This window comes from Euprymna scolopes, chromosome 42 (assembly GCF_053919585.1).
Source record: "Euprymna scolopes isolate OS-2025 chromosome 42, ASM5391958v1, whole genome shotgun sequence".
In the NCBI taxonomy this organism is placed as follows: Eukaryota; Metazoa; Mollusca; class Cephalopoda; order Sepiida; family Sepiolidae; genus Euprymna; species Euprymna scolopes.
In genome coordinates, this window is record NC_136523.1 from 63,836,767 (window position 1) to 63,849,651 (window position 12,885).

Genomic DNA, 12,885 nt, shown 5'->3' on the forward strand with positions numbered 1-12,885 from the left:
ATTTGCATAAAATAATAATTCTTACTAAGATTTAAAATTCTTATTTTTCATTTGCATAAAATAATAATTCTTACTAAGATTTAAAATTCTTATTTTTCATTTGCATAAAATAATAATTCTTACTAAGATTTAAAATTCTTATTTTTCATTTGCATAAAATAATAAAATTCTTATTTTTCATTTGCATAAAATAATAAAATTCTTATTTTTCATTTGCATAAAATAATAAAATTCTTATTTTTCATTTGCATAAAATAATAAAATTCTTATTTTTCATTTGCATAAAATAATAATTCTTACTAAGATTTAAAAACAAAATAATGGATCCATTATATTCCACGATCGTTAATTAATAAATACTAAAGATTTCATAAAAATTGGTGGATTTCCTGAGTTTTGGTGAATTTTGAAGTTAATGTGGGGGGGGGGGGCAAAATATTTATACATTTGGGGGATCAGTCATTCATTTTGCACGAACATAAAGTTCCCTATATTAAGAATGGGTTTCTAATTAATGGCGTAATTATTTCAGCACGGTCCATATTCTGCAAAATTATTTTTTTATTATTAAATATTATTGAAAATTTTTAAAATGCGATACCACCAAAACGAAGTTTTTAAAAATCCTATTAAAAAACAAATTTATTTTATCAGAATACATTTCAGTTTCTTCGAAAACAAGTAAAGTGTAGTATCTGTTCTGATACTACATTTCATTTTTTTTTTGTTCTCAGTCAGTGGAGGAGAAATCCTTCTAGACTGAGACAATTTTTATTTTTGTTCCTATCTTCGTTTTGGGGAGCTGGATTTTCCCCGCATTAAAAACCACCTTGTGTCTTACTTTGCCCTCGAGGAGAAGCAAGTAAATAGAAATAATTCGGCCATTTTAATATTTTTAATCGTTAAAAAGCCATTTACTTTTATTAATTTTGAGAAACATCATTAGATTCATGACATTTAGTTTTATCAAATTTAGTTCAATTAATAATTTAATGACTAGTTAACAATACCGCAATAAGTTAACTGTATTCAACATAAGGCTGCTTTTTGACATCGACACTTTGATTTGAGTTGTTTCACCCCTTATTTATTTTATCAAATTTCAGGATGGCCGACGAAAACACTACGACTCGTTTAGTCGTAAAATTTGATATTTTATATAAAAAATATTTGATCGATTTACGTCATTTTTGGAATACGGGGGGGCGTGCAATAAGTAATGCCCCTGACTCACTTCCAGTTGTCTGATCTAGCTGAAATTTTGCATATGTAATGATTTATATCTCTACGGGTTATGTGGCAAATTACAGCTATGAACTAATTATGGTTTCTGTTTTACAGGTGTTTGAACTGAGTCAGGTGTGAAATGGAGCCTGTTGAATGTCGAGCAGTGATCCGGTTTTTGCATTTGAAAGGACACACACCACAGGAGACTTTTGATGAAATGAAACAAACTACTGGTGATAATGCCCCATCATATGACCTTGTAAAATGCTGGCATCGTGAATTCAAACATGGCCGGAAGTCTGTGGAAACAGCTCCCAGACCTGGTCGCTCCCCGTCTGCCATTGATGAGGCATCTGTCCGTCAAGTTGAGGCTGCCATTTTGGAAGATCAGCGCATTACTATTCGCCAAATAGCCCAAGATGTCAAGATTAGTACAGGGTCTGACCATTTACATATGCATAAGGTGTCTGCCAGATGGATTCCCAGGTTGTTCACATCATTCCAGAAGCGAGAACGCGTCGAGTGCTCGAGAATGAATTTGGAGATGTGCCAAGAAGATGAGTCAAAGTTTTTCAAAAGACTGATTACACAGGATGAAACTTGGGTCCATCACTATGATCCCGAGACCAAAGCCCAGTTAATGTAGTGGAAGCACTTAGACTCACCATCTCCAAAGAAGGCAAGGGTGCAGCCCTCTGCTGGCAAGATCATGCTCACAGTCTTCTGTGACCAGGACGGAGTAGTGATGACAGATTTCCTGGCAAAGGGTACCACAATTACAAGAGCCTATTATGCTTCACTTTTGAGGAAATTAAGGGAAGCTATCAAAAGCAAGAGGCGGAGCAAGATCAGCAAAGGTACCCTCCTCCTGCAGAAAAACGCTCCGGTCCACAACTCGCATGTCGCCAGATCAGCACGGGCGTGTGGTTATGAAATCCTCCCCCATCCTCCCTACATCCTCTGACTTTAACCTCTTCCCAGCCATGAAGTTGTTTTTGAAAGGAAAGCGTTTCCCAGATGATGCAGTCTTGATTTCTTAAGTCACGTCGTGGTTGGAGGACCAACCTGGGGTGTTCTACAAAAACGGTCTCCAGAGCTACATCAAATGATGGAAGAAATGCATAACTCTGGGTGGTTCCTATGTAGAGAAAGACTAATAACTGTGCCAAGTTTCGTTGCTCTACTGCTATGAGAAGTGGGTCAGGGGCATTACTTATTGCACGCCCCTCGTATGACAGCTTCATTCTATAATGATTATGTGCATCATCCATACGTATCTATATTTCCTTTACTTCTAATTGCCGCGATAAGTGTCAATTTGAAATATGCACCCAATATTCATTTCATTTCAATTTCTTCGTAAACAAGTCAGTCATTTTAATATTTTGTTAATAGTTGAAAAAATTTTTTTAGAAACAACATTATATGCACAGCAGTACAGCACTTAGTTTAGTTACGATACCGTAATTAATAAGTTAATTTGGCGGACGTTTAGCAACACACATTTAAATTCCACAATTTACAGTTTTTTTCTTTTTTCACGTTAATCTCATCGATTACGAACTTAATTTTTAGATTAAAACAAGAATTGTAAAACTTTTTTCTGACTTTTATCGTTCGGGATCAGTTTTCAATAATAACGTTCAACTAAATTGAACACCTACTTTGTGACCATCTCTTTTACGTGATCGGTGAATATTTCCGTCTAAAAAAAAGGTTCGGAAGGGAATTTTCTTAACCTCCCTTCTAACCCTCCTCTCTTTCTTACCTATTTGAAAAAATCCTAATTATAAGAAATTGTGAAAAACAAAACTTTCTTTTTTCTTTTAAAGAATTTGGTAACAGATTGAAATAACCACTCTAGGAATTAATTTTTTGAAAAATTTTACGGAAAATAATGTGTTACATGATGTACAGACATAACTTCTTGTGGATATGCCATGTCTATAGTGATATATTCAGCTTTCAACAGTGACCTATTAGTGATGTTCTATTTTAGCGTCGGAAAAATGTATGACTAAATATTATTTATAGCAAATGTAATGTTAGACTCGTTGAATTGTCGGATGTTTTTACTCATACCAAAAAGAACGTGTTTTTAGTTTTGATACAATTATACAAATTAAACTTTGTATTTAATTTTTTGTTTGAATTGAATATTGTTGAAAGTTTTTTTCGACTCTAAAATAGAACATCACCGTGATAGTCATTTTCAGCATACTCGAACACTTGTAACACTCGTCATCGAGTTGGAAAGAAAGTAAAAATTTACCCTAACCCCTTTTTTGGAGACCAATATTCACCGGTCACGTGAGAGAAATGTCCACAGAGTAGGTGGTCAATTCAGTAAAACGTTATAATTGAAAACTGATCCCGGACGATAAAAGTTATTAAAAAAAGTTTCAAATTTTTTGTTTTAATCTGTAAAAAAAAAAATGTGTTGTGTGTTGAGTTCTAATCGATTCTTGTTAGCTTTAAAAGGTTAAAAAAAATAATAATAATAATTTGCTAACAAAGTATTTTAAATTCGTTATTTATTTTATTTTATTTTTTAATTCATTATGTGTTTTTAAGATTTTCAACTAGCGGTGAATTTCCACGGGTTCTTCTTCTTCTTCTTCTTCTTCTTCTTCTTCTTCTTCTTCTTCTTCTTGTTAACAACAACAACAACAACAAATACCCTCCTGTTAAAGAACAGAAAATCGCTCGAAATATTAAATATATATACGAAATAGACCTTAGGGAAATAAATACGTGTGTGTGTGTGTGTGTGTGTGTGTGTGTGTGTGTGTGTGTGTGTGTGTGTGTGTGTGTGCGTGTGTGTGCGTGGTGTGTGTGTGTGTGTGTGTGTGTGTGTGTGTGTGTGTGTGTGTGTGTGTGCGCGCGCGCGTGCGTGTGCTTCTGTTGCATTTCAACATTTTAATTCTGTCGTATTTGCTTGATTCTGTTTTTATTCTTACACATTCTTTAACTGACGGATCTGCCCATCCCAAAACACGTGCATAATAATGAGACACTCTCGAACCATTTCAAAAGTTGAAGGAGGTCAGACTTGGGATCCTTTGCAATGAGTACATCTGTGGAGTTCTTTTCTTAACAAGGAATAATAAACGCTGAAATGACAAGAAAGATGATTGCATGAGTAATGAGTTCTTATTATTTCTAGTGAACTGAATATTTGGGTCGAAGAGGACGAGTGCACTTGCCGGCCTTGCCACCGCAAGGAATTCAACCATAAGTTCTCTAAAGCTAGATATGTTTATATGCTTGTATATTTATAATTCCCGGATGTTCTTTAAAAAACTAATTGACCGATCATTATAAATTTTAGGACTCAGTTTTTATACCTAGAGGTGGTGAGTTACGTGGTTTATATTTAGTTTAATTTACTTTTATTTTAAAGAATATGTTAGTGTAATCCCTTCGTGAAAATTCAAAAAACAAACGATTTTTCTGACATTTTAACCATAGGTAAACCATGGTGGACCAATTCTTCTTCTTCTTCTTCTTCTTCTTTTACTACTACTACTACTACTACTACTACTTTTTGTGCGTTAATCCTGAGGTACATCGGCAATGACGAACTTTTATCTCCACTCGATTCAATTACAGCTTTGGTTCGGTAAAGGCCAGTTTTTACAGAGATCTGTTTATTCTGTCACCGAGCTTGCTCTCGGTCGCTTCGCAACGTATTTTTAATGCAAACAAATATTATGACGATGTCGTTGTAGCCCTTAAAACATGTCAAAATCACCTCAGCCGCCAGTTTTCCTCATCGATTACTCTAATTGCAAACGTGGTCGAGTACTGTAATTCTAAATATCTAGCGGTGAATTTTAGTTTGCATAACGGTGAATTTTAGTTTGCATAACGGTGAATTTTAGTTTGCATAACGGTGAATTTTAGTTTGCATAACGGTGAATTTTAGTTTGCATAACGGTGAATTTTAGTTTGCATAACGGTGAATTTTAGTTTGCATATCGGTGAATTTTAGTTTGCATAACGGTGAATTTAATGTTTCCATAACGGTGAATTTTAGTTTCCATAACGGTGAATTTTAGTTTCCATAACGGTGAATTTTAGTTTGCATAACGGTGAATTTTAGTTTGCATAACGGTGAATTTTAGTTTGCATAACGGTGAATTTTAGTTTCCATAACGGTGAATTTTAGTTTGCATAACGGTGAATTTTAGTTTGCATAACGGTGAATTTTAGTTTGCATAACGGTGAATTTTAGTTTGCATAACGGTGAATTTTAGTTTGCATAACGGTGAATTTTAGTTTGCATAACGGTGAATTTTAGTTTCCATAACGGTGAATTTTAGTTTGCATAACGGTGAATTTTAGTTTGCATAACGGTGAATTTTAGTTTGCATAACGGTGAATTTTAGTTTCCATAACGGTGAATTTTAGTTTCCATAACGGTGAATTTTAGTTTCCATAACGGTGAATTTTAGTTTGCATAACGGTGAATTTTAGTTTGCATAACGGTGAATTTTAGTTTGCATAACGGTGAATTTTAGTTTGCATAACGGTGAATTTTAGTTTGCATAACGGTGAATTTTAGTTTGCATAACGGTGAATTTTAGTTTGCATAACGGTGAATTTTAGTTTGCATAACGGTGAATTTTAGTTTACATAACGGTGAATTTTAGTTTGCATAACGGTGAATTTTAGTTTGCATAACGGTGAATTTTAGTTTGCATAACGGTGAATTTTTAGTTTGCATAACGGTGAATTTTAGTTTCCATAACGGTGAATTTTAGTTTCCATAACGGTGAATTTTAGTTTGCATAACGGTGAATTTAGTTTGCATAACGGTGAATTTTAGTTTGCATAACGGTGAATTTTAGTTTGCATAACGGTGAATTTTAGTTTCCATAACGGTGAATTTTAGTTTGCATAATGGTGAATTTTAGTTTGCATAACGGTGAATTTTAGTTTGCATAACGGTGAATTTTAGTTTGCATAACGGTGAATTTTAGTTTGCATAACGGTGAATTTTAGTTGCATAACGGTGAATTTTAGTTTGCATAACGGTGAATTTTAGTTTGCATAACGGTGAATTTTAGTTTGCATAACGGTGAATTTTAGTTTCCATAACGGTGAATTTTAGTTTGCATAACGGTGAATTTTAGTTTCCATAACGGTGAATTTTAGTTTGCATAACGGTGAATTTTAGTTTCCATAACGGTGAATTTTAGTTTGCATAACGGTGAATTTTAGTTTGCATAACGGTGAATTTTAGTTTGCATAACGGTGAATTTTAGTTTGCATAACGGTGAATTTTAGTTTCCATAACGGTGAATTTTAGTTTGCATAACGGTGAATTTAGTTTCCATAACGGTGAATTTTAGTTTGCATAACGGTGAATTTTAGTTTGCATAACGGTGAATTTTAGTTTGCATAACGGTGAATTTTAGTTTCCATAACGGTGAATTTTAGTTTGCATAACGGTGAATTTTAGTTTGCATAACGGTGAATTTTAGTTTGCATAACGGTGAATTTTAGTTTGCATAACGGTGAATTTTAGTTTGCATAACGGTGAATTTTAGTTTGCATAACGGTGAATTTTAGTTTGCATAACGGTGAATTTTAGTTTCCATAACGGTGAATTTTAGTTTGCATAACGGTGAATTTTAGTTTCCATAACGGTGAATTTTAGTTTGCATAACGGTGAATTTTAGTTTGCATAACGGTGAATTTTAGTTTGCATAACGGTGAATTTTAGTTTGCATAACGGTGAATTTTAGTTTGCATAACGGTGAATTTTAGTTTCCATAACGGTGAATTTTAGTTTGCATAACGGTGAATTTTAGTTTGCATAACGGTGAATTTTAGTTTCCATAACGGTGAATTTTAGTTTCCATAACGGTGAATTTTAGTTTGCATAACGGTGAATTTTAGTTTGCATAACGGTGAATTTTAGTTTGCATAACGGTGAATTTTAGTTTCCATAACGGTGAATTTTAGTTTCCATAACGGTGAATTTTAGTTTGCATAACGGTGAATTTTAGTTTGCATAACGGTGAATTTTAGTTTCCATAACGGTGAATTTTAGTTTGCATAAACGGTGAATTTTAGTTTGCATAACGGTGAATTTTAGTTTGCATAACGGTGAATTTTAGTTTCCATAACGGTGAATTTTAGTTGCATAACGGTGATTTTAGTTTCCATACGGTGAATTTTAGTTTGCATAACGGTGAATTTTAGTTTGCATAACGGTGAATTTTAGTTTGCATAACGGTGAATTTTAGTTTCCATAACGGTGAATTTTAGTTGCATAACGGTGAATTTTAGTTTGCATAACGGTGAATTTTAGTTTGCATAACGGTGAATTTTAGTTTGCATAACGGTGAATTTTAGTTTGCATAACGGTGGAATTTTAGTTTGCATAACGGTGAATTTTAGTTTGCATAACGGTGAATTTTAGTTTGCATAACGGTGAATTTTAGTTTGCCATAACGGTGAATTTTAGTTTGCATAACGGTGAATTTTAGTTTTCATAACGGTGAATTTTAGTTTCATAACGGTGAATTTTAGTTTGCATAACGGTGAAATTTTAGTTTGCATAACGGTGAATTTTACTTTGCATAACGGTGAATTTTACTTTGCATAACGGTGAATTTTAGTTTGCATAACGGTGAATTTTAGTTTGCATAACGGTGAATTTTAGTTTGCATAACGGTGAATTTTAGTTTGCATAACGGTGAATTTTAGTTTGCATAATGGTGAATTTTAGTTTGCATAACGGTGAATTTTAGTTTGCATAATGGTGAATTTTAGTTTGCATAATGGTGAATTTTAGTTTGCATAACGGTGAATTTTAGTTTGCATAACGGTGAATTTTAGTTTGCATAACGGTGAATTTTAGTTTGCATAATGGTGAATTTTAGTTTGCATAATGGTGAATTTTAGTTTGCATAACGGTGAATTTTAGTTTGCATAACGGTGAATTTTAGTTTGCATAACGGTGAATTTTAGTTTCCATACCGGTGAATTTTAGTTTGCATAACGGTGAATTTTAGTTTGCATAACGGTGAATTTTAGTTTGCATAACGGTGAATTTTAGTTTGCATAACGGTGAATTTTAGTTTGCATAACGGTGAATTTTAGTTTGCATAACGGTGAATTTTAGTTTCCATAACGGTGAATTTTAGTTTCCATAACGGTGATTTTAGTTTGCATAACGGTGAATTTTAGTTTTGCATAACGGTGAATTTTAGTTTGCATAACGGTGAATTTTAGTTTCCATAACGGTGAATTTTAGTTTGCATAACGGTGAATTTTACTTTGCATAACGGTGAATTTTAGTTTGCATAACGGTGAATTTTAGTTTCCATAACGGTGAATTTTAGTTTGCATAACGGTGAATTTTAGTTTGCATAACGGTGAATTTTAGTTTCCATAACGGTGAATTTTAGTTTCCATAACGGTGAATTTTAGTTTGCATAACGGTGAATTTTAGTTTGCATAACGGTGAATTTTAGTTTGCATAACGGTGAATTTTAGTTTCCATAACGGTGAATTTTAGTTTGCATAACGGTGAATTTTACTTTGCATAACGGTGAATTTTAGTTTGCATAACGGTGAATTTTAGTTTCCATAACGGTGAATTTTAGTTTGCATAACGGTGAATTTTAGTTTGCATAACGGTGAATTTTAGTTTGCATTATGGAAACTAAAATTCACCGTTATGCAAACTAAAATTCACCGTTATGGAAACTAAAATTCACCGTTATGCAAACTAAAATTCACCGTTATGCAAACTTAAATTCACCGTTATGGAAACTAAAATTCACCGTTATGGAAACTAAAATTCACCGTTATGGAAACTAAAATTCACCGTTATGCAAACTAAAATTCACCGTTATGCAAACTAAAATTCACCGTTATGGAAACTAAAATTCACCGTTATGCAAACTAAAATTCACCGTTATGCAAACTAAAATTCACCGTTATGCAAACTAAAATTCACCGTTATGGAAACTAAAATTCACCGTTATGCAAACTAAAATTCACCGTTATGCAAACTAAAATTCACCGTTATGCAAACTAAAATTCACCGTTATGGAAACTAAAATTCACCGTTATGCAAACTAAAATTCACCGTTATGCAAACTAAAATTCACCATTATGGAAACTAAAATTCACCGTTATGCAAACTAAAATTCACCGTTATGGAAACTAAAATTCACCGTTATGCAAACTAAAATTCACCGTTATGGAAACTAAAATTCACCGTTATGCAAACTAAAATTCACCGTTATGCAAACTAAAATTCACCGTTATGGAAACTAAAATTCACCGTTATGCAAACTAAAATTCACCGTTATGGAAACTAAAATTCACCGTTATGCAAACTAAAATTCACCGTTATGCAAACTAAAATTCACCGTTATGGAAACTAAAATTCACCGTTATGCAAACTAAAATTCACCGTTATGGAAACTAAAATTCACCGTTATGCAAACTAAAATTCACCGTTATGCAAACTAAAATTCACCGTTATGGAAACTAAAATTCACCGTTATGGAAACTAAAATTCACCGTTATGGAAACTAAAATTCACCGTTATGCAAACTAAAATTCACCGTTATGCAAACTAAAATTCACCGTTATGCAAATAAAATTCACCGTTATGGAAACTAAAATTCACCGTTATGCAAACTAAAATTCACCGTTATGGAAACTAAAATTCACCGTTATGCAAACTAAAATTCACCGTTATGCAAACTAAAATTCACCGTTATGCAAACTAAAATTCACCGTTATGGAAACTAAAATTCACCGTTATGCAAACTAAAATTCACCGTTATGCAAACTAAAATTCACCGTTATGCAAACTAAAATTCACCGTTATGGAAACTAAAATTCACCGTTATGCAAACTAAAATTCACCGTTATGCAAACTAAAATTCACCGTTATGCAAACTAAAATTCACCGTTATGGAAACTAAAATTCACCGTTATGCAAACTAAAATTCACCGTTATGCAAACTAAAATTCACCGTTATGCAAACTAAAATTCACCGTTATGCAAACTAAAATTCACCGTTATGCAAACTAAAATTCACCGTTATGCAAACTAAAATTCACCGTTATGCAAACTAAAATTCACCATTATGGAAACTAAAATTCACCGTTATGCAAACTAAAATTCACCGTTATGGAAACTAAAATTCACCGTTATGCAAACTAAAATTCACCGTTATGCAAACTAAAATTCACCGTTATGGAAACTAAAATTCACCGTTATGCAAACTAAAATTCACCGTTATGGAAACTAAAATTCACCGTTATGCAAACTAAAATTCACCGTTATGCAAACTAAAATTCACCGTTATGGAAACTAAAATTCACCGTTATGCAAACTAAAATTCACCGTTATGGAAACTAAAATTCACCGTTATGCAAACTAAAATTCACCGTTATGGAAACTAAAATTCACCGTTATGCAAACTAAAATTCACCGTTATGCAAACTAAAATTCACCGTTATGGAAACTAAAATTCACCGTTATGCAAACTAAAATTCACCGTTATGCAAACTTAAATTCACCGTTATGGAAACTAAAATTCACCGTTATGGAAACTAAAATTCACCGTTATGGAAACTAAAATTCACCGTTATGCAAACTAAAATTCACCGTTATGCAAACTAAAATTCACCGTTATGGAAACTAAAATTCACCGTTATGCAAACTAAAATTCACCGTTATGCAAACTAAAATTCACCGTTATGCAAACTAAAATTCACCGTTATGGAAACTAAAATTCACCGTTATGCAAACTAAAATTCACCGTTATGCAAACTAAAATTCACCGTTATGGAAACTAAAATTCACCGTTATGCAAACTAAAATTCACCGTTATGCAAACTAAAATTCACCGTTATGGAAACTAAAATTCACCGTTATGGAAACTAAAATTCACCATTATGGAAACTAAAATTCACCGTTATGCAAACTAAAATTCACCGTTATGCAAACTAAAATTCACCGTTATGCAAACTAAAATTCACCGTTATGGAAACTAAAATTCACCGTTATGCAAACTAAAATTCACCGTTATGGAAACTAAAATTCACCGTTATGCAAACTAAAATTCACCGTTATGGAAACTAAAATTCACCGTTATGCAAACTAAAATTCACCGTTATGCAAACTAAAATTCACCGTTATGGAAACTAAAATTCACCGTTATGCAAACTAAAATTCACCGTTATGCAAACTAAAATTCACCGTTATGGAAACTAAAATTCACCGTTATGCAAACTAAAATTCACCGTTATGGAAACTAAAATTCACCGTTATGCAAACTAAAATTCACCGTTATGCAAACTAAAATTCACCGTTATGCAAACTAAAATTCACCGTTATGGAAACTAAAATTCACCGTTATGCAAACTAAAATTCACCGTTATGGAAACTAAAATTCACCGTTATGCAAACTAAAATTCACCGTTATGCAAACTAAAATTCACCGTTATGGAAACTAAAATTCACCGTTATGGAAACTAAAATTCACCGTTATGGAAACTAAAATTCACCGTTATGGAAACTAAAATTCACCGTTATGGAAACTAAAATTCACCGTTATGCAAACTAAAATTCACCGTTATGGAAACTAAAATTCACCGTTATGGAAACTAAAATTCACCGTTATGCAAACTAAAATTCACCGTTATGCAAACTAAAATTTGGAAATTTTAGTTTCCATAACGGTGAATTTTAGTTTCCATAACGGTGAATTTTAGTTTCCATAACGGTGAATTTTAGTTTGCATAACGGTGAATTTTAGTTTGCATAACGGTGAATTTTAGTTTGCATAACGGTGAATTTTATTTTGCATAACGGTGAATTTTAGTTTCCATAACGGTGAATTTTAGTTTCCATAACGGTGAATTTTAGTTTCCATAACGGTGAATTTTAGTTTGCATAACGGTGAATTTTAGTTTGCATAACGGTGAATTTTAGTTTGCATAACGGTGAATTTTAGTTTCCATAACGGTGAATTTTAGTTTGCATAACGGTGAATTTTAGTTTGCATAACGGTGAATTTTAGTTTCCATAACGGTGAATTTTAGTTTGCATAACGGTGAATTTTAGTTTCCATAACGGTGAATTTTAGTTTGCATAACGGTGAATTTTAGTTTCCATAACGGTGAATTTTAGTTTGCATAACGGTGAATTTTAGTTTCCATAACGGTGAATTTTAGTTTGGCTTTCTTCATTGTCAGTCGAAGCTATACAAAGCCAAGAGGTATTAGATACCAATGAATATTCTTCAAATTTCGGTTTCTCTAGTTTAAAGAATTTTTAGAAAAATAAATATTGACACAACCTCACATTGGAATGTTCAAATATTTCAGATTTATATTTGATCCATAATTATTATGAAGCAACACTCTCTAAATTTCAATTAAGAACCCTTAAAATTAAAATTAACTTTCCATTAAGAACCCTTAAAATTAAAATTAAATTTCAATTAAGAACCCTTAAAATTAAATTTAAATTTCAATTAAGAACCCTTAAAATTAAAATTAAATTTCCATTAAGAACCCTTAAAATTAAAATTAAATTTCCATTAACAACCCTTAAAATTAAATTTCCATTAAGAACCCTTAAAATTAAAATTAAATTTTCATTAAGAACCC